The following is a 27,840-nucleotide window of genomic DNA, read 5'->3' on the forward strand; positions in this document are numbered from 1 at the left end:
AGATTTGTTGGAAATATTCTTATTAATTTATTAATCACCTTCCTCAAGAGCCCCAAGGTGATGTACAAGATGCAGTAAAAACAGCCAAGTAACCCACACTGAAAATAACAGCATATAAATTTAAAAAGAATACTGAGCAGAGACCAATTTGTCTAGCTGGCAAAGTTTACCGGAACAAAAAAGTCTTCAGTTGTTTCCGGAAGGTGCCAGTGGTGGATGCCTGTCCTGTCTCAAAATATGAAAGACTGGAGGAACAAAACCAGTCTGTTTCCCAGACTACCATTTTGGGAATAGTACTGAACAGATCCTTTGAGATGTGAGATGGGCTTCTGGGAGAGCACACTCCTTAGCACCAGGGCTACAATTTCAGACTCTAATGGACTTCCTGGGGTGGGGAAAAGGTCTCTCTTTAAATGGTAATGTGCAGAAGTACAGGGTTCAGATCAAGGGAAGTAATAGTCCCGCTCTATTTTGCCTTGGTACAGTCCATGCCTGGCGTTCTGTGTCCAGTTCTGTGTGCCACAATTTAAGAAGGGTTTTGACAAGGTGGAACGTGTGCAGAGGAGGGCGACCAAGATGATCATGGGTCTGGAAACCAAGCCTGATGAGGAACAGTTGAAGGAGCTGGGTACATTTAGCCTGGAAAAGAGGAGATATGATGTTTGCTGTTGTTTAGTCATTTAGTCGTGTCTGACTCTTCGTGACCCCATGGACCAGAGCACGCCAGGCACTCCTGTCTTCCACTGCCTCCCGCAGTTTGGTCAAACTCATGCTGGTAGCTTCGAGAACACTGTCCAACCATCTCGTCCTCTGTTGTCCCCTTCTCCTTGTGCCCTCCATCTTTCCCAACATCAGGGTCTTTTCCAGGGAGTCTTCTCTTCTCATGAGGTGGCCAAAGTATTGGAGTCCCAGCCTCATGATTTGTCCTTCCAGTGGGCTCTCAGGGCTGATTTCCTTCAGAATGGATCTGTTTGATCTTCTTGCAGTTCATGGGACTCTCAAGAGTCTCCTCCAGCACCATAATTCAAAAGCATCAATTCTTCGGCAATCAGCCTTCTTTATGGTCCATATGGAGATATGATAACCATCTTCAGATATGTTAAGGGCTATCACATGGAAGATGGAGCAAGCTTGTTTTTTCCTGCTCTGGAGGGTAGGCCTTAAACCACAGGCTTTAAGTTACAAGAAAAGAGATTCCAACTCAACATCAGGAAGAGCGTTCTGAAAATTAGGAGCTGTTCGACAGTGGAGAGGACTCTCTGGGGAGGTTGCAGACTCTCCTTTCTTGGAGGTTTTTAAGCAGAGGTTGGATGACCACCTGTCATGTATGATCTTGTTGAGATTCCTGCAATACCAAGGGGTGGATATGACCCTTGGGATCTCTTCCAGTTCTACAATTCTATGATTCTGTGATTACTCCCCTTCCTTCAAAATGTGGCAAGCTAGGCTTGCTGTGTTTGGCGGTCCTCCTGTTCATTCTGCTTAGCAGGACACGAGACATGTGCCCTAAAGATTTACCCTGGCAATGCCATCGCTACACCTTTTCCAGCCATTGCCTTCTTCCCAGGCAATGATTTGGGTTGATTCAACCTGCATTCATGTGAGCCAGTGTGGTGTAGTGGTTAAGAGCGGTAGACTCGTAATCTGGTGAACCGGGTTCGCTTCCCCGCTCTTCCACATGCAGCTGCTGGGTGACCTTGGGTCAGTCACATTTATCTGAAGTCTTTCAGCCCCACTCACCTCACAGAGTGTTTGTTTTGGGGGGAGGAAGGGAAAGGAGAATGTTAGCCACTTTGAGACTCCTTCGGGTAATGATAAAGCGGGATATCAAATCCAAACTCTTCTTCTTCAAGTGGGATGTAACTTTTTATCATCTGTTTCCAATGTGTAAATAGTTTTAAGTGGCATGTAAATCTTGGTAACTAAATATATTACGTTCACTGTTTCTAAAGCTTGCTTTTGAACAATGTTTTATATCATTCTATGTAAAGAGAGACAGTGCAGGGTAGTGGTTAGAGTGTTGGACTGGGACCTGGGAGGTAAAGGTAAAGGGACCCCTGACTGTTAGCTCCAGTCATGGCCGACTCTGGGGTTGTGGCGCTCATCTTGCTTTATTGGCTGAGGGAGCCAGCGTACAGCTTCCGGATCATGACTAAGCCGCTTCTGGCGGAGCAGAGCAGCGCATGGAAACGCCGTTTACCTTCCCGCCGGAGTGGTACCTATTTATCTACTTGCACTTTTTGGTGTGCTTTCAAACTGCTAGGTTGGCAGGAGCAGGGACCGAGCAACGGGAGCTCACCCCGTCACGGGGATTCAAACCGCCGCCCTTCCGATCGGCAAGCCTAAGAGGCTCAGTGGTTTAGACCACAGCACCACCCGCGTCCCTTGGGACCTGGGAGACCAGGGTTCAAATCTTCACCCAGTCATGAAGCTCACTGGGTGACCTTGGGCCAGTGACTGCCTCTCTGCCTAACCTACCTCACAGGGCTGTTGTGGTGAACAAATGAGGATGGGGAGAACCATGTATGCCTAGTTAAGCTCCTTGGGGGGCGGGAAGGTAGAATATGAATGCAATATAAAAAACAAACTGCTTTGGAATTATTATTATTATTATTATGCAATATATATATGTAAATAAGCATATAATGTTTGCTATTTTAAAGTCTGTTTTAATTGATTTTAAAAGTGTGTGACATTTTATGATAACCACTTAGATATTTTTTTTAAAAAAAATATGCAGTATATAAAACTTACTAGAAAAATATAATTGGAATGCAGTGTTGCACTCTTCTAATCATTCCCTGTGCGCAAACATTTCAGCTTTCCAGATGGAAGGATTTTCTCTCTCCTCCCTGCACTGTGTTCCTGTTTCTGGGGGTTGTCCTGACCCTATCGCAGCCGATTTCAGGGGACTCAGGGAGCACGTGCGTGGAGACGAGGGGTGTTTGTGCAAAGCTCAGTTGGAGGAGCAGAAATCCTTGACCAGGGTATCTGCTGATGGGGCCAGTGGCGTAGCATGGGTTGTCAGCACCCGGGGCAAGGCAAGTAATTTGCGCCCCCTAACCCGTGGATTTGCGCCCCCTAACCCTAACCCCCGGTTGCGCCCGGTGCGGCCGGCCCCCCCTGAACCCCCCACGCCACGCCACTGGATGGGGCTGGTCATGTGAATCCCACCCATTACGTCTCCTATTTTCAAAGCTTTCTTGCTATTTTAAGAATAAATACCAATTTCATGTAAACAGGATTTTTTTAAAAAATAATATTGGTAGATAAATCTGTTAAATAAATGAATGTGAGCAAAAATAAATACACCTGAACACCTCCACCCGCCCGTCGTAATGCCCCCTCCCCCTTTCCTTATCCCACAAGCCACTTTTCCTGCTTTACCGGGGTTGGACTGGATGACCTTTGGGTGATCCTTTCTACAGTTCTATGGTTCTGCCTCGCTGGCTCCATCCCCACAACTAACCAGCCCCTCCCCTCCCTCCCGCCTCCCACCGTCCCTGCGTTCCCACTGGGCTGGGGGCCGAGTGTGCTCCTCCCCCCCAAAAAAAAACTCTCCTTCCCCGCCTCTTGAGCATCTCAGCAGGACATTCGGCGAGGGCTCTCGAGCCGCTCCGGAGATGCTGCGAGAGCGTCACCGCCTCTTAGCAACTCGCCTAGCAACGAGCCCAACATCTTTTCCCTCTGGACCAATCCGGGAAGGAAGGGAACATCTGGGCGACCGCCTCCCTGCTTCTGGGGAGAGAGGGAGGCGATGAGCTCGACAGTGACTGGAGGGACCCGCAGGAGCTGGGCTGGCTTGTTGCAGCCACGGGAGAGGCTATTTTTTTGCCGACGGGAGCGTGGGAAAGAGGAGGCAGCCCCCCCACCGCCCCAGCCAGCACCCCGCACCTCTCTGGCATGTGCGCTCCTGCAGCGACTGGGAAGGTAAACCGGGCGATCCCGACTCCTTTTCTCCCCGTTTTCTTGTTCTGAGCTTTAGGCTGCTTAGTCCTCACCGGGACCGAGTCTCCCCCGTCTGCTTCCTCGTGCGCTCCCGGAGCTCGGCGCTGGCAAGAGTGCTTCTGAGCATGCACAGACTTCCCCAAGCTCCGCCGAGGAAGCGCGCAACGCGGGGCAAAGCTTCCAGGCGCCCGAGGGTGGGGAAAGTATCGAGGCGAAGAAATGGAGCTGGTTTGTGCCTAACTGGGCTATTTGGACCGCTCAAACCCAGTTTGGGCTCACTCAGTTTAGCATCGCCTCCTTTCCTTTGACTGGCAGCCGGGAGTGGGGCGGGGAGACCCTTTACCCTGGTACCTGATATCTTTTAGGATAGGATAGGGACCGAACCTGGGTCATTTCCCCTGCAATGTGTGTGCTCTTCTTCTCCTCACCAAGGCCGAAGCGTTCCCCAGCTAAGAACAGGGGGGCTTCATCCGCCCTATAACCTCTCAGAGTCACTGTTCAAGGATATGTCTTCAAGTCAGCTAGACCAGGGCTGGCCCATGCATGAGGCCAGGTGAGCGACCGCCTTGGGTGGCAGATCCCCAGGGGCAGCAGATCACAGTGTTGATCTCCCTCCCGCCTTCTCCCTGATGTCACTCTTCTCTCACCCCTTCTTCCCTCGCAGAGAGGGGGCGCACCCCAATTTGGGCTTTTCCTTGGGTGCTGAAATGCCATCGTTGGCTATGACATCCTGTGACCAGCATCTCAGTCAAAATGAACCCCCTCTTGACAGTTGAGGTGACTTTTGTTTTTCTCCCTCGTTTTAACCTTGTGGTCTTCCTGTATATGTTTGCTGGAAGGTGTTTGCTTGATTAAGGATACCAGATTTTTTTCAATGAATCCAGGGACACTTTTCAACTTGAGTAGGAATGATAGGATTTTGTATGGGGACTGATTTGTAAATCCAGGGACTGTCCCCGGGAAACGGGGACGTCTGGTAACCTTATGCTTGATGGCTTGGAGGAAGTTTCCCTCTTTGCCCCTGGAGAGATCCAGTCATATGGGGAAGAAGGAGGAGCGAGGTGGTGGCAAGGAGAAGACCAGATGTGTGTGTGTGTGTGTGTGTGTGTGTGTGTGTGTGTAAATTCATACTCACTCCGGAGCCAATTTGCAACTCCTTGCTCACCCCACCCAGATACTCATTTTTTTGTTGTTGTTCTGGAGAGTCCCCAACACAACCCCACCTTGTCAGCCTCGAGTGTTCGAAACTCTGAAAAGTAACCATAGAAACACTACTAAAAGTTCTCATCCATGTGAAGCAGCCTCCTCCCTGGATGAAATAACTGTCTATATATAGAGAGCTCATATACGTGCCAATATGGAGGGATTAGGCGCAGATCAAAATACCCGTTTTGTGACTGGAGCTGAGGCTTATTCTCTGGCATTGTTTAGAGATGATGCCTATTCTCCGGGCAGTGCGTTCGATTCCTTAAGATTTAATCTTTTATTTTATAGTTTTAGATTCCACTCATTTCCGCTGCGGTCATTTGTTGTCGTTGTCCTTACTTTGCTCCACATGCCACTTTTAAAATATATATAAACTAGAAAGGCTCGCCATAACACTTTGCAGCGAATTAATGAAAAATGAGCTGTCTGTCTGCAGTTTTTCTCTTGGCGCCTTTGAATCGACACTACCCCGTGTTTCTGTGCTTCCTCCATTCAGCAGGCATTCTCTGCACTTATACATAGCGATCTATCTATACCTACAGGAGAAATTAGATAGATAGAGCAATTATGATTTAGTGCCTTAGAGTGTGTGACTTATCGGGGAAACGCTGTAGCTTAGCAAAAAAGCATCTGTGTTGATGCAGAAGGTCCTAACTTCAGTCCTGGGCATCTTCAGACAGGACTGGGAATGTCTGGGAGAGCCACTGCCAGTGTACAAAATAATAAGCTACATGGACCCAGTGGTTTGACTTGGTATAAGACAGCGTCCTATGAGCTAGGAAGCCCCCTCAACAATTAATCATAGAATTGTAGAGTTGGAAGGGACCCCAAGGGCCATCTAGTCCAACCCCCTTCAATGCAGGAATCTCAATTTAGCCCTTCATTCCTCAGACGCTCATCTGCAATAGGATAATAATGCTAACATACCTTGCAGGGTTCTTGTGAGATCACTGAAGATAATGCACGTGAAGTGCTTTAAACATTCATAAATCGTGGGGATTTCATCCATATTACTTTTTGATCAATTGATTAAACAATAGTTAATCAATTATACACAAAAGGCAAAGGCTGGGTGTGAGCAATCCATCAAGACCTTCTGCAGCATGGTGCATGAATAAAATCATTCAAAAACTCAGCAAATTTTCCAAGTTTTCATTCATCCTTTGCCGGAATTATTGCCGCTGGAGTCCTTCATTGGTGCCTCTTAATTGTTTTCAATTTTGGCAGGTATCAATTATGAAGTTTCATCAGGTGTCAAATGCAAAATGCCATTCTATATTGTGTGATAAATACTGTCAGATACTAAATTCTACAGCAAACCATCAATCAAAAACAAAATGCACCTGCATTTTGACTCTCGGAGGCAGTCAGAAATAAAATACGCTGTGATTTCAATCTTCACATCCTATCAAGTTTCAAATGTTGAAATAAAAACAGACCATCTTAGCAAATGCAGATATCTGGGGCTTGATCTCTCTAGGACAGGGGTCAGCAACCTTTTTCAGCTGTGGGCTGGTCCACCATCCTTCAGACCACGTGGGGGGCCGGACTATATTTTTTTTGGGAAAATGAACAAATCCCTATGCCCCACAAATAACCCAGAGATGCATTTTTTTTAAAAAGGACACATTCTACTTATGGAAAAACACGCTGATTCCCGGACCATCCGTGGGCCGGATTTAGAAGGCGATTGGGCCGGATCCGGTCCCCGGGCCTTAGGTTGCCTACCCCTGCTCTAGGGGCATAGTTTTGACATGCTTATCTGTAGCTGCACAGATGAGAGGCTGTATGCACAACTAAATGTTGTTTGGCATGCAACCAATACTGTGGGACTCCTTATGAAAAACACTCAAATCCCACTGTTGGGTTGCTGGAGGAGGCTGGGGGTGGGGAGTGTCTGGATTCAGCCCTTCCCATTCTCCTCTCCTGAGCAAACAGCTGATTGGCAGGATTTTAAGCATTTAAAAATGGGCTCGTCATTAGCAGCACACGCCAATTGGGATGACCAAGTCTCCTGAGTATATCCAGCAAATTTTCCAAAAGTGAAGAGGGTGCCCGCCCTGTGCTCCACATCAAAGTTTGCAGAGGGTAGAATTCCGATGTATTTTTAAGCAGAGGTTGGACAGCCATCTGTCGTGGATGCTTTAGCTGAGATTCCTGCATTGCAGGGGGTTCATAGAATCATAGAATTATAGAGTTGGAAGAGACTACAAGGGCCATCGAGTCCAACCCCCTGCCAAGCAGGAAACACCATCAGAGCACTCCTGACATCTGGTTGTCAAGCCTCTGCTTAAAGACCTCCAAAGTAGGAGACTCCACCACACTCCTTGGCAGCAAATTCCACTGTCGAACAGCTCTTACTGTCAGGAAGTTCTTCCTAATGTTTAGGTGGAATCTTCTTTCTTGTAGTTTGGATCCATTGCTCCGTGTCCGCTTCTCTGGAGCAGCAGAAAACAACCTAGATGACCCCTGGGGTCCCTTCCAACCCTACCGTTCTATGATTCTGTGAGATACTTTGGAAGGAAATGTGCCTTGGCAATCAATGTACAGAGCGACTTCATTGTGAAGGCATGCTGGTGCGCTTAAGAAATCCAGACTTTTAAACATTGTTTTAAGAGACCGTGCTAGTAAAGGGAAACACATTGCGATGCTTTTGTCTGGATGGTCAATGCAGGGCATCAGCTGAGGGTCTTATATCAGCCTGGCAGAGATCAGTAGGCCCATCAACCAGCCCATCACAGAATAATATAACTGTAAGGTCTGCGACTGGACTTAACTGTCAGGGGTCCTTTACCTTTTACCTTTAAGGTTGGAAATATTCCCCATACCTGTCTTAGGGAAAAGTGCATTTGGCAGCACCACATCTCAGAGCACCCAGATCTTTTTTTAAAAAATATTTTTTATTAGGAATTTCAACATAACAGTTTATCAAAAACATATCATACTCATTTCCCTCCCTATTTTTCCTTCCCCCTCCCCCAAGAGAAAAACAAAACCCTCCCCCCCCAGACTTCCCTCAGCTCCTCTCTCTGGTTTTTCAGCACATGTTCTTCTCTGCATATTATAAAATTATAAAGATCCTTAATTTATCTATCCATATGTTACCAATCATAAATTTGTGTATGTTTATTCAAAACCTGCCAAGGAGTCCAGTTCTTTTTGTTGTTTCTTTAAGTACTTTGTAAAAGGTTCCCATTCTTCTTTAAAGTCACGGTTGTCCTTATCACGTAGTTTGTGCATCAATTTTGCCAATTCTGCATAGTCCATCAGTTTCTCTTGCCACAGTTCTTTGGTCGGGATTTCTTCATTCTTCCATCCTTGTGCTATTAAGACTCTTGCCGCCTTTGTCGTGTACATGACAGATCTTTAATCCATCTGCTTACAATGTCTCCTGAACATGAGTGGCGGCACTATGGTCCTCATCCAATACTTTAGAGGTGTTTAATAGACTCCCCCAAATTGTCCTCTCCAGCGGAAGAACAAGAGATGGATTGTGGAGCAGGGTCTTCCAGGGCCCTCTGCAATTAGGATTAATTATGTATACGCAGCATTCCGCCCCCTCTTCCCCCAGCTGATTTCCTAACCACACTTAAGTGGTGCCATCAAAATCAATGGGACTTCCTTCCAGATCAATAGGTTTGAGGTTGAAGAGTTCATTCGCCAAGAACTTTTTGCAAAGCTCCCTTTGCACAGTTACCCTGTGAGGGACCAGGCCTATGTTTCCTTTTAGAGCTGGGGTGGGGTGGGGTGAGGAGACCTGCCTGAGGCCGATTTCTGCCTGAGGTCACATTTGAACCCAGGTCCAGGTTTGTAAAAGAGTCGTGCCGGGGGGTAGTGAGGGAGAGAAATCAACACTGAAGACCAGTGTGAAGTTTGGGGTGTACCATGTTGAATGCACCCCGCTCTTCGTGTTTGGAACTTGGTCAACTGATGGGTTTGGGGGCTTGTCTGGTTTGGCAAATGTAATGGAGTTTTTGAGCATCTCTTGGGCCACACAACACCTGCCAGATGGGGCCAGCCTCGTATGCAAACATAGCCTTCGTATCTTGAAAGAGGTAACCTGTCCTTATGAACCCGAAATGGCGCGTCCCATGCAGAAGAGGAAGGTTTTAGAGGAGCCCTGTGGGTTGCAGAGGAAACTGATGAATACTGGGCATGCTCAGTAGCCACGGAATGCTGAGCATGGGGGAGGAAAATGGGGGGAGGAAGTGGAATGAAATGGAGTATCTTGAGCCAGGGCATGGCTGGCTGGCGCTAGAGTAATTGCATGCCCTGCTTTGCGGAGGACAGTTCTTTCTCTGAAAGAATCCTGTATTTCAAAGGCTGTCTATTGTGAGTCTGGCTTAAGCCAATAGGGAAAAAGAAACCAAAGGAGTGAGAAATGGGGGCAGGATCTTGAACTTGCACATCAGCAGTTAGCAGCACCTGGAGAGGTGAGTTGCATTGCATTGCTATTTTTTTAAAATATTATTTTTTTATTAGTTTTTCGGCATATCATTTTCAACAGTAATTAAATATATTTTCATATCTTATACCATTTTTTTTTTACTTCCATCAATCACATCTGAAAATTTTCCAATTTATTCAATAAATATACATTTCTTACTTCCACAATTACATTTAACTCATAACTAATATCTCTATTCTTTCTCTACTTTGCAATGCTTCATACATTTCTCTTAACAAAACTTCTTGTAGTCCTACTAGCGTAATTTGATGAATACAGTTGCTCTTCAAATAGTTTGTATATTTCTTCCAATCTTCTGTAAATCTCTGGTCCCACAGGTTTCGAATCCTTCCTGTCATTTTATCTAATTCTGCATAATCCATTAACTTTGTCTGCCATTCTTCTTTCGTCGGAATTGCATTGCGTTGTCATTTAAATCCTAGAACCCCTGTTTCTAAATTTTCACCCAAATGTATAAATTAGCACAGGCAGCCTCCATAGAATCACAGAACTGTAGGGTTGGAAAGGACCCACCAGGGTCATTTAGTCCAGCATTGCAGGAATCACTGCTAAAGAATTCTTGACAGATGGACACCCAAGCCTCTGTTTAGAAACTTCCAAGAGGGTCCACCACTTTCCAAGGTTATCCATTCCACAGTCAAACAGTTCTTGCTATCAGGAAGATCTTCCTAATGTTGAGTCAGAATCTCCTTTCTCATCATTGGACTCCTTTGATTCGGGCCCTACCCTCCAGAGCAGTTGAAAACCAGCTTGCTCCATCTCCCCTGGGACAGCCCTTGAGATATTTGAAGATGGCTATCCTATTGTATCCCAGTGCCCTCTTTTCCAGGCTAAACACACCCAACTCCTTCAACAGTTCCTCATAGGGCTTGGTTTCCACACCCTTGATCGTCTTGGGTTCCAGCTTGTCAACTTTTTGCCAATTGCTGGAAGACTCTTCTGGTTCCTATACATGGTAAACATCTCTCTCTCTCTCTCTCTGCCCCATTTTGCCATTTTTGTGGGAGACTTGGAGTTTTAGAAATTGAGTCATGACCACCTGTGCACTCTAATTATTTGGGGTTCTACCCCATAGCCTGGGACTTGAGAAGCTAAATCGCCAGGTGAGCTAAATCTTTGCGAACTTCGACAACTGTCTTGAAACTTGCATGTCTGACAATGGAGAACTTCCCATCACATATAAACCACACGGGATTCTTCAGCTTTCTTCTGAGACTTGAACGCCATGCAGAGGTGCCACCAAAAGCCAACCCTGAAGGCTCCAGGGACAGTGTGGCCTCTGGACCATCCCACAGGCCCACAGCTGAAGTTCTTCTACTGTTTCAAAGAAAGATCTCCACAATTCCTAAACTAGCCTGTGCGGGCAAGGGGAAAGCTTGAGGGCAGACAGAAGGAAGTACATTTTTAACCCAGTGCATTTTGTTGTTGTTTAGTTGCTTAGTCGTGTCCGACTCTTCGTGACCCCATGGACCAGAGCACGCCAGGCACTCCTGTCTTCCACTGCCTCCCGCAGTTTGGTCAAACTCATGCTGGTAGCTTCAAGAACACTATCCAACCATCTCGTCCTCTGTTGTCCCCTTCTCCTTGTGCCCTCCATCTTTCCCAGCATCAGGGTCTTTTCCATGGAGTCTTCTCTTCTCATGAGGTGGCCAAAGTATTGGAGCCTCAGCTTCAGGATCTGTCCTTCCAGTGAGCACTCAGGGCTGATTTCCTTCAGAATGGATAGGTTTGATCTTCTTGCAGTCCATGGGACTCTCCAGAGTCTCCTCCAGCACCATAATTCAAAAGCATCAATTCTTCGGCGATCAGCCTTCTTTATGGTCCAGCTCTCACTTCCATACATCACTACTGGGAAAACCATAGCTTTTACTATACGGACCTTTGTTGGCAAGGCGATGTGCTATCAGGTTGGATGGCTTTAAAAGCAGATGGGGCAAATTCAGGGAGAAAAGAGCTATCAATGGCTACTAGCCACAATGGCTGTGCTCCACTGCTGTAGGCAGGATGCTCTTAAAGGCACAGATTCTGCTTTCAGGCTTATATGGTCATCCAGTTGGCCATTGTGAGAACAGGCTGGTGGACTAGATGGGCCTTTGCCATGATCCAACTGGTCTATACCCTCCAACGTTCCTCAGATGAAAATTGGGATATTTCTCACTCCCCGCTCCAATTGATCCTCCTTGAACCCTCCTTTTTTCTCCCCCACCCCGCAGAACATTTCCTATCAGAAGAAGGGCAGCACATCCTTGGACCTAAGCGTCTTCTGTTGCCCTGAGACTTCAGGAAACAAGGCACCTGAATAGCAGGCATTTTCATGGTATTGCTTTCCAGAATGTGGCAGCTAGACTGGTGACTGGGAGCGGCCACCAGGACCATATAACACCAGTCTTGAAAGACCTACATTGGCTCCTAGCATGTTTCCGAGCACAATTCAAAGTGTTGGTGCTGACCTTCAAAGCCCTAAATGGCCTCGGCCCAGTATACCTGAAGGAGCATCTCCACCAGAATGGAGCATCTCCATTCTGCCCGGACACTGAGATCCACCTCCGAAGGCCTTCTGGCGGTTCTCTCACTGCAAGAATTGAAATTACAGGGAACCAGGCAGAGGGATTTCTTGGCAGTGGCACCTGCCCTGTGGAACGCCCTCCCACCAGATGTCCAGGAAATAAACAACTACAGTGGTACCTTAGGTTACAGACGCTTCAGGCTACAGACGCTTCAGGTTACAGACTCTGCTAGCCCATAAATAGTACCTTGGGTTAAGAACTTTGCTTCAGGATGAGAACAGAAGTCATGCTCTAGCGGCGCGGCAGCAGTGGGAGGCCCTATTAGCTAAAGTGGTGCTTCAGGTTAAGAACAGTTTCTGGTTAAGAACAGACCTCCAGAATGAATTAAGTCCTTAACCCAAGGTACCACTGTATCTGACTTTTAGAAGACATTTGATGTTTTATCGTGCTTTTAATATTCTGTTGGAAGCTGCCCAGAGTAGCTGGGGAGACCTGGCCAGATAGGCCGGGTATTTAACAAATTATTATTATTATTATTATTATTATTATTATTATTATTATTATTATTATTATTACAATGACGAGAGTTTGTCCTGGGCTGATGCAACACATCCAGGTGTATGCTCTGACATGCTTCCCTCTTTTTCTCTACCTCTCCCCTTTCTATCCTCTCCCCTGCTCCTCCCTCTCTCCTCGATTCAATCGAACAGGTGTTTGTTCAGCAGAACTGCGTGGGAAGCGATGCGAGCAGAGCCTGTGTGGAGGGAGAAACTCATCAGGGCTGCTGAAAACACCGTAGAGAGGCGCTCTGTGGACTGATTTGGCATTACGAGGTATGACAAATTGCTTTAATGAAAGCGCAACGCTGAAGAATGACAACACTGTAACCAGCTGTGCTGGAGACAAGACTCCGGTCTCAGGGCTCAGCTTACTTACTGCACCCACATGATGGTCTCATCTCAGCTGCTCTACAGTGCCACCACTGCAGATGGGCACACGGTGGTACTGCAGGCTGTACCCCAGCTGTGATCAGGTGACACAGGAGAGCCAATAAGGTGCCACTTGCCCCTTTAACGTGACCGACTCTATCCTGGCTCCTCAGTTTGTAGGATTTGTTAATATATTTATAACCACTTTCTTACTTACAACACAGGAAACTGCTGCCTTGTGTCCAGTCAGAGAATTAGCCTATCTTGCTTAGTATTCTCCGCTTTTAAATTAATGTTATATTTGATGCTCCAATAAGCTACGAAAAGTGCCAAGTATTAATTGAATTGGTTTTTCTCAGTCGTCCTCCCCAAAGTTGTAAATAAATCACTGCGGTTTAGCTTAAGCTCAGAGCATCCTGAAGCCTTCCAAACCCACTCCTATAAAAAGGCCCGCTTTCGCTGCCAATTTTTGTGGTGGTGTCGTGATTAGGTTAAAAATAGTTCAAATATCCTTGCATGCCACCCCTTTTAAAATCTGGATAGAAAGAACAAGTCAGGGAAACAGCCCACCGCCAGACCGATCTTAGACATTTCTGCTCAGACATAAACCCACGCCAAGCTGTTGTGGTGGTTGTTTTTGTTAAAATCTGTATTTCTATAGATCTAGGGTGGTTCACAAAATGAAATTACAACATAGGAAACTCAAAATACATAATAAGGAACAAAAAACAAACCAATCATCCCCCCTCCCACAACACATTTGTAAGGGCATGGGGTGTCAACCAGCCAAATATCTGGTTGAAGAGGAATGTTTTTGTCTAGAGCCTAAAGGTTTATACTGAAGGTGTTCTTAAGGAGAACATTCCACAAATGAGGAGTCACCATAGAAGATGCCCATTCTTGTGTTGCCAATGTCTGGACCTCTTGCGGAGGAGACACACAAAGAAGGGTTTCAGAAGGTGATCTCAGGGTCCACATTGGTTCATTTGAAGAGAGGCCTACCTATGGACCTACCTGGTTCAATGGGGCTCGCTCCCAGAATATAGCACGGTGAATGGCTGTTATGTACTGAGTTGAATAGGATCCAAAATGCAGCAGTCTGATTGGCCCTAGAACAATAGGATTCAGAATGCAGCAGTCTGATTGGTCCTAGAACAACAGGATCCAGAATGCAGCAGTCTGATTGGTCCACAGGAGCCACCCAATCCAGCTCCAGGTGGAAGAGAATCCGCAACCTGATTGGCCTACAGGAGAATCCTGGAATTAGCCAATCACGTGGGGTCCATTGTGTAAATAATGTATATAAGGCAGACATTCTGGGGAAACTTCCATTCCTCCTCACCACTATGAGCTGAATAAAGAGTGTGAAACCCACTCTCGACTCCGAGTATATTTCAATGGCAGAGGCAGGTTAGACTCTGTGGATGTTGTTGGACTACAATCTCCCATCTGCCCTGGTCATTGACCATGCTGGTTGGGTCTGATAGGAGTCGAAGTTTTCCTCCCATTCTCCTGCTCTCTGCTGAGTTCTTCAAGGGCCAACACAGAGACCAAGGAGGTCTAAAGATGGTGGGGCCATTTCCTGTTTGCACTACTAGACCAGCCTTCATTGCCGGGGCTGGATCTACACAGATATAAAAAAACACCATCAAAGGTCCCAAAGCAATTTACCATTCACTTTGGATTCCAGCTCTACAGCGCCATCTCATGTCACATTTTTATAACGCAGTTATAACATTATAATTGACCCGTGTAGCTGAGTCCCAGATGTCTCAGGACCGCAATACCTCAAAGGACCACCTCTTTCCATATGAACCTACCTGGACCCTGAGATCATCTTCTGAGGCCCTTCTTCATGTGCCTCCTCCTCGAGAGGTCCAGAGGGTGGCAACACGAGAACAGGGCCTTCTCTGCAGTGGCTCCCTGTCTGTGGAATGCTCTCCTCAGGGAAGTTCACCTGGTGCCTTCACTATACCCCTTTAGGCACCAGGCAAAAGCATTCCTTTTTAACCAGGCCTTTGGTTGATCTGACTGACATCCTATGCCTTTTTAAAATGTGGCTTTTTGTGGGGGGAGGGCCATTGGGTTGTTGCTTTTATTTTTATTATATCTTTTGTGGTTTTATCTCTTGATTTTATTTTGGGAACTGCCCTGAGACCCCTGGGTATAGGGTGGTATAATAATAATAATAATAATAATAATAATAATAATAATAATAATAATAATAATGTGTGTGTGTGCCTCACAAATATGCATGGTAAAGGAAAACGTTTCTGTCGACTTTTCCTTCAAAAATCTGGCTTCTGATTGGCCCTACTAAGCATCTTCCAAGACAACAATGCCCATTTACACCACAAAGAACTCATAACCCACCTACTTTCAGCAGCCAGAAACACCATAACCAGACACTGGAGAGACCTGTCAGGAGTAAGCATGGACCAATGGTACCAAATAGTATGGGAAACAGCCCTACTAGAAAAATTAACCAATAAACTGAAACTGACACGGGGACAAACAGAAGAAGATGACTTTACCCCGGTATGGCTCCCCTTTATCACATACACAGCCCAACAAGACAATGACAACAATCCACCGACAGCATACAAATCAATATGGCTAACCTGATCCAAAACACCCACCCACCCCACTCACACACGAAAACAAAGATCACCACAGCCAACCACAAACAAACAACCACATCCTAGGCCAACCCCAACCTCTCTCACCACCAAAGGAACACAAGTGAACAGCACAAGCAACACTGACACCAAACCCTACGTACATTAAGCATAATAGAAACATCGCCACCCGACCCCACCCCCACCCATCTTCCCTCCCTCCACCCCCATTTTTTTCTCCCCCAATGTCTCAACAAATGAAACGGATTTGTAAAAATGTTACATGGAAAAAATATGAGAGACATTACACTTCTGTAAAACAAGAAAATCTTTAATAAAAAAAAATAAAGGAAAAATCTGGCTTCTGCACATGGATTCTGACAAGAGGCCCTGAGGCCAAACGAGCAAAGAAAGAAAGAAAATAGAACCCCAGTCCAACCATTTTATCCCTGGTCATTTGGCAACCTTTCTGTTCATGCATCAGAACAGCTTTCATCCTTGCTCTATACCTCCCGCCCCAAGGGAGACTGAAAATGCAAAAGTGTAACAAAGACGGATGGCTGGCAACAGATTCGACGGCAAGGGCACACTCTGCAAGTGCACACACTTCACTTTAGGTTATGAAACAGAGGCTGCCAAGAACATCACCATATATCCCATGATGTCAGCCTTGTTTTGCCTCCTGAAAATCAATGTCAATTTCAGCTTGGCTCCAAGCCCTCCGGATTTGGTTTGTAAGAAGCTGCCTCTCGCTTCGCTCCACCTTATCTGGTTGCATATTGATTGCTTTTAAAGGCAGAGATGGGGGGGGGGAACCCCAAATAAAACAGGAGATAGTTGCCTTGGCCTTTCTAGGAATCCCAACAAACCAGAGAGCGAGATAGCAAGCAAATTCCAAATCTGGAACTCTGTTGGGGGGTGGGGGGTGGGAGAGAAATCCCAATAAAGACAGATTTATTATTGCAGAGTGTCAGGTGCTTCAGAAATGCAGCACAAAGCACTTTGCAAGACCTAATCTTAGCGCCTGGGAAGTACTGGGAAGACAGAGCTGTTCCGCCTGGCCTTTGGTTTGGGCTCAGTCTGACCCTTATGTTTCCCTCCCATTATGGTTTTGATCTATGGGCTACTTTTAAAGCGAGGCTGCATTTTAAATTGCATTTTAACTTGTATTTTAAATTGGTTTCCCCCCCTATTATGATTTTACTGTAATTTTACTGGTGTTAGCCACCCTGAGCCCAGCTCTGGCCGGGGAGGGTGGGGTATAAATAAAATTTATTATTATTATTATTATTACTGAGTACTTTGCATGATGCTTCCCAGTGCTCCATACCCAGCTGATTGTCTGGTTTTTGGTTTTTTTTGGGAAAGTGTCACGCAAGAGGCTTTGCAAACCCCCGTTGTCAGCATATCCCTTAAGCAGTAAAAGGGGCCTCTGACCATTAGGTCCACTCGTTACCGACTCTGGGGTTTTGGCACTCATCTCGCTTTACTGGCCAAGGGAGCCGGCGTACAGCTTCTGGGTCATGTGGCCAGCATGACTAAGCCGCTTCTGGTGAACCAGAGCAGTGCATGGAAACACCATTTACCTTCCCGCCGGAGTGGTACCTATTTATCTACTTGCACTTTGATGTGCTTTCGAACTGCTAGGTTGGCAAGAGCAGGGACCGAGCAACAGGAGCTCACCCCGACGCGGGGATTCGAACCGCCGACCTTCTGATTGACAAGTCCTAGGCTCTGTGGTTTAACCCACAGCGCCACCCACGTCCCTTAAGCAGAGGCTTCTCAAATGCATGACAACCAGCTTCCGAAAGCTCTCTGAGACTAGTCTCTGCTCCCATCTCTGAGATGCTATGTTCCTTTGCTGCCATTGTATCAAGAGAGTTCTGCTCGAAAGGACAAAAGGAAGCACCGTTGAATGCTAAATGTTTTATCGAATTTTTAAAATAAAAAATAAAATAAAGTAGCTAAACTGAATGTGACTGCGAGAGGAAATACTTTTATTTTGGTTTTGGCTGGAACACCTACTAAGGTTTTTCAATGTGTCAACACTGCCACCTTGTGCCGAAAGGGAAATCTATCTTTTAAAACATACAGCTGTGAGGTAAGTCATCTGTGCAGGGCTAACATCCCATAATTGCTTTGCCTGAGGTGGGTGTTTGGTGGCATTGCCTTCCTGCTGATGGCATGGTCCTCTCTCCTGTTGCCTCCCAATCCTTTCTCCTCCTCTCTTCCCCTCCCCAGCATTAGACAGGGCAGTACTAGTGCTTTCTCGGCCGACGCCTCCCCCTCCTTTTTGCTTTTATATATCCATTTCTTACATTAATATATCACCTTTTTTCCCTCCAAGGAGCTCATTGCAGTAGACAGTGGTACCTTGGTTCTCAAACTTAATCCGTTCCGGAAGTCTGTTCCAGAACCAAAGCGTTCCAAAACCAAGGCGCACTTTCCTACAGAAAGTAATGCAAAAAGGGATTGATCTGTTCCAGACTTTTAAAAACAACCCCTGAAACAGCAATTTAACATGAATTTTACTATCTAACAAGACCAGCGGTCCATGAAAGGAAAACAATAAACAATGTACTGCAGTCACACAATCAGTCAATCAGTAGCTGGACTGACTGGGGTCCACACAGCCACAAAAACAAAACAAAATGAGCCGCAAAAACAAAATGGGCCACAAAAACAAAACCGCAAAATAAATAGCAAAAACAGACAGACCTCAGTGTAATACTCAAAACAGAAGTGTGGCACTCAAAACGGAAGCGTAGCACTCAAAATGGAGCATGTTCGGCTTCCGAAAAATGTTCACAAACCAGATCACTTATTTCTGGGTTTGCAGTGTTTGGGTTCCAAGTTGTTTGAGTACCAAGGCGTTTGAGAACCAAGGTACCACTGTACATTGTTCTTCCCTTTCTCCATTTAATCCTCCCAACAAGCCTTTGAGAGGGGGTGTCTTGTTAATTCCCCCAGTGCTCCAGCAGATGACATTCCATTTCCTCTGGAAAAAGACCTGGGGTGGAACTCCCGTATTATATGCTTCCTCCACGGTTCTGCTGGGTCCATACATAGAGCTGATCATGTTGCAATTGCTTGCAAATGGATGTCGTGTGATTGTAGAAAATTGCTGCCAAATGCAACAAAAATTGATTTTACTTCTGAAAACAAAAACAAACCATATTTCTTTCTTTAGAATATCTATAACCTGCTTTATCAAAAATGTTTCCTAACACAATAAAGCTGGGAATAAAACACAACTGAAGTCGACAGTCCAATGGAAACAGGCGTACGGAAAGCCAACAGCACAATTCCTAATGACAACTCCTCCTTCTTTGCACAGCAGGTCCCAGCCAAGTATCGACAAATACCTTAACAACGTCGAAAGTAGCCTATTTTAAGAGGAAATATGCAGAAGAAGAAGAAGATTTACATCAGGATTACCAGGGGTATTTTCCAAAAGTGAGTATGCTTCTGAGATCAAAAATAATTGACCTCCCCCCCACCCCTGAAAAATAATAACTCTCTGATAATAGATTTTGACAAACAAACAAAGAGAGCCAGTGTGGTGTAGTGGTTAAGAGCGGTAGACTTGTAATCTGGTGAACCGGGTTCGCTTCCCCGCTCCTCCACATGCAGCTGCTGGGTGACCTTGGGCCAGTCACACTTCTGTGAAGTCTCTCAGCCCCACTCACCTCACAGAGTGTTTGTTGTGGGGGAGTTACAGATGGGTAGCCGTGTTGGTCTGCCATAGTCAAAATAAAAAAATTCCTTCCTGTAGCACCTTAAAGACCAACTAAGTTAGTTCTTGGTATAAGCTTTCGTGTGCATGCACACGAAAGCTTATACCAAGAACTAACTTAGTTGGTCTTTAAGGTGCTACAGGAAGGAATTTTTTTATTTTGTTGTGGGGGAGGAAAGGAAAGGAGAATGTTAGCTGCTTTGAGACTCCTTCAGGTAGTGATAAAGCGGGATATCAAATCCAAACTCTTCTTCTTCTAATTTACAACATTGCTGTAGAGAGCTAATTTCAATCCAATGTTGTTGTTTAGTCGTTTAGTCGTGTCTGACTCTTCGTGACCCCATGGACCAGAGCACGCCAGACACTCCTGTCTTCCACTGCCTCCCGCAGTTTGGTCAGACTCATGTTTGTAGCTTCGAGAACACTGTCCAACCATCTCGTCCTCTGTCGTCCCCTTCTCTTTGTGCCATCCATCTTTCCCAACATCAGGGTCTTTTCTTTTTTTTTATAATCATATTTATTAAAATTTCCAATAATAACAGAATAGAAAAAATAGAAAAGATAAAGAAAAGAAAGAAAAAGAAAGACCAATTTTAAACCCTTATTTTCATAACCTTCTTTCTGGGACTCCCTCCTTCCCCTCCCGACTGTATTCCCCTTTCCCTGCGTTGGTTCCACAAGTTCTCATTCCTAATTTAAACCTAATATGTTGTACCTATTAGCCAATTTAAATTACAATCCTAACATCTCTCCTCATCTTTAACAAAATAAAGCAAAGATTTTTCCCCCAAGGTCTGCCCCGTTTCCTTCCACGAATTCCCCCTTTTCCCCCCAAAACATGTTAAATCAAAATACCAAAGTTATATAGAAAGATAAAAGATAGAAGATAGAAGAAGATTCCAAAAGTTGGTTACATAGCCTTTGGATTCTAGAATTCCCCCTCCCTTCCCCGGTTTGGATTCCCCATGTCCATCAGTCTGTATGTTGTCGGCCTGGAGGTCTTAAGTCCACAGCCAAATTTTCCTCAATCCATCTTGCCGGTTTTCTTTAAATTTGCTTGTTTTGATAATGTTTAACTTCAAAAATCCAGTCTAATAGAGGCCTTTAATTTCCCTTGGTCATTGTTGTTCCTCCCATTGTTCTTTCCGTGGCGTAGTTGGTCCTTTGCTCTTTTGTTTCTTACTTTCTCAGGTTTCTGTCTTGTTCAGCTGCAGAACCATTCTTATTCCGAAATCTAGTATCTCTACAGAGGTTTGTTATTCAGGAACAAAAACTTACGTCCAGTTCCTACCTTGCTTCAATAGAAAGATTCTATTGTGTTGTCACCTCTGTAGACAAAACAATATTTCAGTTTTGCTACTTTCCCAGGAGCTAAAACCAGTACACATCCCGGAGTAGTTTTCCACATACGCCACTTGTAATGTCCCAAAGCCCCTCTAGGGGGGTTGCAGTAACTTTGTGTCCTCTAATCCAAAAAGTCAAGTTGTTGTTTCCTTTCCCCCCCAACATTTTGTATCCATATTTATGTCCAATTGTAACAAAATTAACCAGCAAAATACTTGTAACAAAGTCCTCTTTGTATTCTCAAGATTTGACAGCTACTTTGACAGCTGTCAAACTCTCCATCTCTCTCCGCCAGGTTCTCTGAATCGCCCCGGTTCCCAGGGGGGGGGGGTTGCCTTTTCCCTCTCGCCCTCGACTTTTCTCCTCCAGCACAATTCTTGTAGTATCCCATCGTGGAATTGATATTTTTGTCAGCAATAAACTTCTGAATCGATCTTGGTTTCTCAGTCCTTGTTTTAGCATGTTTACAATCAGGGAGGGGACTGACTTCCTTTTTAGATCCCCCCCGCTCGTGCCGAATCCGAAAAAAATTCCTTTTTTTCTCCTTTTATACCCGGTTACCCAATTACTCACGGGTTGTTGTTAAATGTCCGAATTTCCAATGGAAGAAGCCAGCGCTCTCCGACGAATGGCATGCGGCTGCGCTCGGCAGGGGAAGCGATAGACTCACAGTACCACGCCGCTCCCCGGCACCCGATCCGTAGCCTTTAAAAAGGCTCCTTCACGAGTCGGGAGGGCGCTGACGGTACCAGCCAAGTCCCCATGTCCACGGGCTCCGTGCCCGTGGTTTTTGAGGGTCCCCGCGTCGCCGGTGCGGTAGGACCCAACCCCTGCCGAGCAGACTCCCTCCAGAGCTCGGAGGGAGTCCGCCATTCGGCGATGGCGCCAACCCGGAAGTCCTCCCCAACATCAGGGTCTTTTCCAGGGAGTCTTCTCTTCTCATGAGGTGGCCAAAGTATTGGATCCTCAGCTTCAGGATCTGTCCTTCCAGTGAGCACTCAGGGCTGATTTCCTTCAGAATGGATAGGTTTGATCTTCTTGCAGAGACTCTCAAGAGTCTCCTCCAGCACCATAACTCAAAAGCATCAATTCTTCGGTGATGAGCCTTCTTTATGGTCCAGCGCTCACTTCCATACATCACTACTGGGAAGACCATGGCTTTAACTATACGGACCTTTGTTGGTATTCAATCCAATAGCTAAAGGTAAAGGGACCCCTGATCATTAGGTCCAGTTGTGGACGACTCTGGGGTTGCGGCACTCATCTTGCTTTATTGGCCGAGGGAGCCGGCATACAGCTTCTGGATCATGTGGCCAGCATGACTAAGCCGCTTCTGGCGAACCAGAGCAGCGCACGGAAACGCCGTTTACCTTCCCGCGGAGTGGTACCTATTGATCTACTTGCACTTCGTGCTTTCGAACCCCAACCTTCTGATTGGCAAGTCCTAGGCTCTGTGGTTTAACTCACAGCACCACCCGCGTCCCTTCAGTCCAATAGAGAGGCCAAATTTATTTATTTATTTGATGCTTTTATATACTATTTTCTGTCATAAAGTGACCTCTAAGTGGTTTGCACAGAGCACACAAAACAATAAAAACACAAGTTCTGAAATGCCTTCGTTACTCATAGCATTTGCTTCCCAGTGAATTCAGAAGGGCCCCGTTTGCTTTAATTTTTCATTCCACCTGAAGCAGAAATCCAAAGTCCCATAACCTTTCCCAAGCCAGTGTCCTCCAGAAGTTGTAGAACTTTATCTCCTATCATCCTCATTCCACCTGCCCAATGATCAGGGATGATGGGAGATTCGGAATAGGGCAACCAAAATGATTAAGGAGGTGGGTCAACTCTCCTACATGGAAAGGTTGCAGCATTTTGGGCCTTCATAGTTTAGAGAAAATGGTGACATGGTGGAAGTTTGTAAAATTAGGCATGGCATGTAGAATGTGGATGGGAACAACGGTTTCCCCCTCTCTCATAACACTAAAACTCATGGAAACCCAGAGAGGCTGAATGTTGGAAGCCTCAGGACAGAGAAAAGGAAGGATTTTGGGCCAGATAACCCTAACGGTCCCTTCCATCTCATGATGCAGTTCAACGGAGGGAGAATCGGGTGCAAATTTGGCCCACCTTTGTACAGGTTTTGAATCCAGTCTTCTTCACCATCTTGTGGGAATGTTGTGGGTAGCAGGAGAGGATATATTGATTAAATATTATCCTTCCTAACTCACGCTAGTGAGTTTATTCATACAGCAGAGTACATTCCCCTCTTTACACAGCAGGAAGCTAGTTGCAGATTGGTTAGAATCTCTTAAGTTCTATTATTCCTGGTAAGACCCCTTTGATTCCCCCCCTAAAAGAATACAGACACAACAGTCTTCTTTTAAAAGTAATAAGAAGTTTACTCACATTCAGTTCACAGTTGGATCCCCGAAGGCAGGCTTTAGCTTAGAGTTACAGAAGAGGGTTTGAGTTCATCCCGTATGGGAACTCATCCCACATGCAGTCCAAGACAAGAAAAGGCATCAAAAGAGGAAGGTGGCAGCATGACTGGACCTTTTGTTAGGTCTGGAAGGGTCACGCCAACCTACCTGGTCACATGCAAAGGAAGGATGCTCCAGACCAGGTGTAACAGGAAGTTCAACGGGCTGGACCAACATTCCCCTGCATGTCCACTCTAGGCAAACAGGAAATGTTGTATTTGACTGCTTATATTGCATCCCACACATCTGATGTTTCTGTTATTTACTAAATCAGTTTTCATAGAATCATAGAATCATAGAATCATAGAGTTGGAAGAGACCACAAGGGCCATCGAGTCCAACCCCCTGCCAAGCAGGAAACACCATCAGAGCACTCCTGACATATGGTTGTCAAGCCTCTGCTTAAAGACCTCCAAAGTAGGAGACTCCACCACACTCCTTGGCAGCAAATTCCACTGTCGAACAGCTCTTACTGTCAGGAAGTTCTTCCTAATGTTTAGGTGGAATCTTCTTTCTTGTAGTTTGGATCCATTGCTCCGTGTCCGCTTCTCTGGAGCAGCAGAAAACAACCTTTCTCCCTCCTCTATGTGACATCCTTTTATATATTTGAACATGGCTATCATATCACCCATTTTCTGTGCTAACGGTCTCTATTTATCCTTTAAACTCACCTCAGCACCTGATCCTGCCCGAAGACCGGACTTGTATCTTGAAACTTTCTCTGCAGAAGCTCCAGTTCCTTGAAGATCCTGAGATCTACCTCCGCCGGTCCGTCTTGATCAACAACCTGCTGCGGAAGATTCACCTGGAAACGGAGAGGGAACGCTATGAATACTTTAAGGGGAGTCCGTGCTGCCGGACTGCCTACGCGGATGCACGAAAACGGCTGAAGTTCATGGTCCAAGAATGCCGTTCTCAATCCCTTTATTACGAAGAGCTGCATTCGTATCATATCGTGCCTTACCCTACGGAGAATGCCATTTATGGAGTGGGCTACACGAGTGGCCACCTGGAGCAGAATTCTCAGTTGCTTATTTATAAGATGGAGTAACGGTCGTGCTTTCTTTTCTTGTAGACCTGCTGGCTGCTTTGCTTCTGAGTGACTAGGAGGGCTTCTTAGCCTGCTACGGCGAGGCACTAGCTGCAACCGTAGGGAGAGGTCAAAGGTTAGTGCGTCATCTTAGGCTGCAATGATGGGCGAGCTTCGGCCAGCTTGGTTGCAAACATTGCTTGGAACTGGTGCAATAGTCAGGTTCCTCAGAAGCAGAGAGAGATCTTGTGCTCAGCGATCAGTGGCTTTTCGATTTGTCCGTTATGTATATAGATGAATTAACATTAGCAGCTTAACTAGACCACCCTTGCTTAGGAAACGTAAACTGACGACAGGAGACTAATCCGTTAGTGAGGTTTTTGGTGAGAATAAGAAAGGGCGGGTGGGATTGACTTCTCAAAAGGGTCAAGAAACAAGCTTTCATTTTAAGGGAGTCCTTCGGCACCGAAGGGTTCTCTGCCGTTACAGATATGGATTCCTTTTCACGCTTTTTTTGCTTAGGGTATTCCACGCTATTAACTGTTCTGAAATTGTTCTGCTTAGCCATTCATTTGCTGGCTCGCTGTCTTTGCCAGCACGCATGGTTCCTTGTTTTGCTTGGCACTTCTGACTTTGTGTAACTTCAGTGAATTTGGTGAGCCAGAAAAACGCATTCGCCCCGTGATCACCGCTTTCTAAGAGATCCTCTTTGAGTTCATGTCAAACTGATATGACGGTTCAGTGGCAGGGTGCTTATCAGTATTAATGCTTTGGCAGGTCGTTGTGTGTGTGTGTGTGTGTGTGTGTGTGTGTGTGTGTGTGTGATTTGGGGGACAAATATATGTTTGATTCAGTGAACCATACGAGGCAGTTGTCCCAGTGTTCACAGTTGATGAAGGCAGCCAGCTGAAGCTTAGGAAATGTCTTCTACGACCCTTGAGCATGTCACACAAAGGAAGATGGCAAAAAGATCAACAAAGATTGGTGAGGATGCCATTGCTGCCCATGGTGTGTGGTGAAATTGCCAAAGAGAAGTATTAGACAGGAGGGTGCAAGAGGCCGCAGAACTCAAAATGAGGAATGCACCAAGTCCCGATTGACACTACAAGCTCATGGCAGATTTGTACCAATTTTTACTCTGGGAACTATAGTTTGCTGAGGTTTTTGCTATCAGTTCCTACTACAATTCCCACAGTTCCCTAGGGAGGCAGAGTCAGTAGGAGGCAGTAACAGGGCCTTTCCTTTGGGCTTACGTCAAAATTAAACTCCAAGAAGAAGCGAGTTTAAGACTGAATCCACACCACACATTGAAAGCGCATTTATACCACTTTAACAGTCCCAAGAAATCCTGGGAACTGTAGTTTGTTAAGGGTGCTGCGACTTCCTAGGAGGCCTTTGTTTCCCCCTGCAGAGTTATAAATCCCATAGTTCCCTGGGAAGAGGGCTTGACAGTTAAACCACTCAGGGAATTACAGTTCAGAATAGGGGTCTCAGCACCTTTAGCAAACTACACTTCCCAAGATTCCTTTGGTTAAAGCTGTGGCTGTTCAAAGAGGTCTGATAGTGCTTTAATTGTGTGATGCAGATGTTGCCTACATCTGCAGTGTGGGTGTGCCTTCCGGTCTAGGGAAGTTTCTATCTGAACCTTTGAAAGTTGCATCATTCAGCATTAAAGGACACAACATTTCCCTGAAGATGCACTGCCGAGATGAAGTCCGTATTGTGCTGTTCTATGGCTCCTACTGAATTTCCTTCGGGTTTACGCGGGAGAACAATCCAAAGGGTTGGGCCCTAATGGGATCCATCATTTGCAAGCATATGGATCTCTTTGTTTGCATTTGTACGTTGTAACTTTATTTTATTTTTATTTTAAAGAAAGCTTAAGTTCAAGAAGGACTAATACTGACAGATGTTATACGAGGGTGTCCTCTTAACTTCCACAAGCAAAGCCATCGTTCTTATGCAAAGGGCAGTTAAAGCCGTCTCTGAATGTTTCTTTTCTAGGGGGGAAAGTAAGAAAAATCTTTAGCGAAGTCTAGCAAAGGGGTGGGGAGGGAGGGGACCATCATTCTGAGCCAACTTAAAATGCCTCGTATTTGCCTGTGTTTTTGCTCGTTTTTGCACACACATCATTAGCTAACTCTAGGGGTGCTTGTGAGGATTCCCAGCTGATCGTGCGAATGGACCTCGCTGTGTGTCTGCTGGTGCTGGGCGATGTGGAAATCCTATGCTGTGATGATCGCTCACACCCGAATGCTACAGCCAGCGAAGGATGAATGTGCATGAGTACCAGGGCTGGCGCCGACCCACGCACTTGCGCATTGCTTGTTCCACAACATTTGTGTGGCACTCGCTTGTAAGAAAACCCCAAAGCGGTTTGCAAAGTGACCGATGTCGAGGTCTGTTGAGAGCCAGGGGCAGAATCATAGAATTGCAGAGTTGGAAGGGACCCTGAGGATCATCTAGTCCAAACCCCTGAAAATGCAGGAATATGCAGCTGTACCATTGGGAGATTGAGCCTGCAAGCTTGGCATCATCAGCCCCATGCTCTAACCAGCGGAGCTCTCCAGGGTAGCCAACTGGTTGCCCTCCAGGTACTGGCTCCTTTGCACACTGTTAGCCTTAACTGACCTTACATTTCTCGTGCTTTGATGCCGCTTTGCACAGAGGCTGCCTCTGTGCTGCCTCTGCACAACTCAATAATAATGTTGAGCGCCGCGCTTTAGGCATCTGAGAGTGTATAAACAGTTTGCCATCTCGGCTGGGGGCATTGGAGACTGAAGTGTGCCTAGGAGGAAAGTGGCTATTTAGCGTTCAGTGGAATGTTGCATGTTTTTCCTGCTTTCTTTCTTTTCTTTTTTTTATAAAAATAATGACTTATAAATAAGGAACTTGAGGACATCAGCCCTTTTCCTACTGATCGCAGTGTGTTCGGAATATTGGCAATCCCTATGTAGTTAGAGTCAGCAGTCAAATTCACGCTGGCAGCAATCAGCCCTGGTGGTTTCCCTTTTTACCACTGAATCAGTAGAGGCTGGTTTACTTAGGGCAAATGGGGCACTGCCCACCAACCTTAGAGTGCCCACAGCCAACCCTTCTTGCCTACAACCAGTCTAGGGGGGTGGCTCTGGCTGTCTGCTTCCTCCTCTATGTTGCCCCTTCTTCAGCTCAGCAGACAGGAGGAGGGGGACAAAACATAGAATGACTCTGCCAGCCATTGGCTCTGGCGCCACCTGCTGTTAGTCTCCTTGCTTTCCGCCCTACCAGTCCCAATGGACATCAGCCATCATTGCACTGAATGTATCTGTTGGCAGCTCTGGCATGTTCCAAGGAAAATTAAATGAAGTGTCCCAAGTTGTTGGCTTCCATTGCTATTACCGTTGTGTACATCCCAGTTTCCAACCGGTGAGAGATGCCAGGGGTTCCAGTGCTTACCCAGGTTTCAGTTTCCTTGGAATGAAGGTCCATGGAGGTGATGGTGTCTTTATTTACGCATATATACAACCTGTGTATGGGATGGAACAGCTCACAGCGGCAACAACCCAGCATATCTTGCTCCTCCATTAGGTTTCCA

The 27,840-nt window shown here is 46.0% G+C and overlaps 1 long non-coding RNA gene across 1 annotated transcript; it reads left to right on the forward strand.

Moving 5' to 3' along the window:
• Window positions 1-3,749: 3,749 nt before the first annotated feature.
• On the forward strand, window positions 3,750-27,124 carry LOC308587411. Its single transcript, XR_014008351.1, has 4 exons — window positions 3,750-3,930; window positions 12,840-12,962; window positions 19,014-19,132; window positions 23,913-27,124. It is a non-coding gene; the product is annotated as an uncharacterized lncRNA (long non-coding RNA).
• Window positions 27,125-27,840: the final 716 nt, after the last annotated feature.

This window comes from Podarcis bocagei, assembly GCF_964188305.1.
Source record: "Podarcis bocagei genome assembly, chromosome: 1".
NCBI lineage: Eukaryota > Metazoa > Chordata > Lepidosauria > Squamata > Lacertidae > Podarcis > Podarcis bocagei.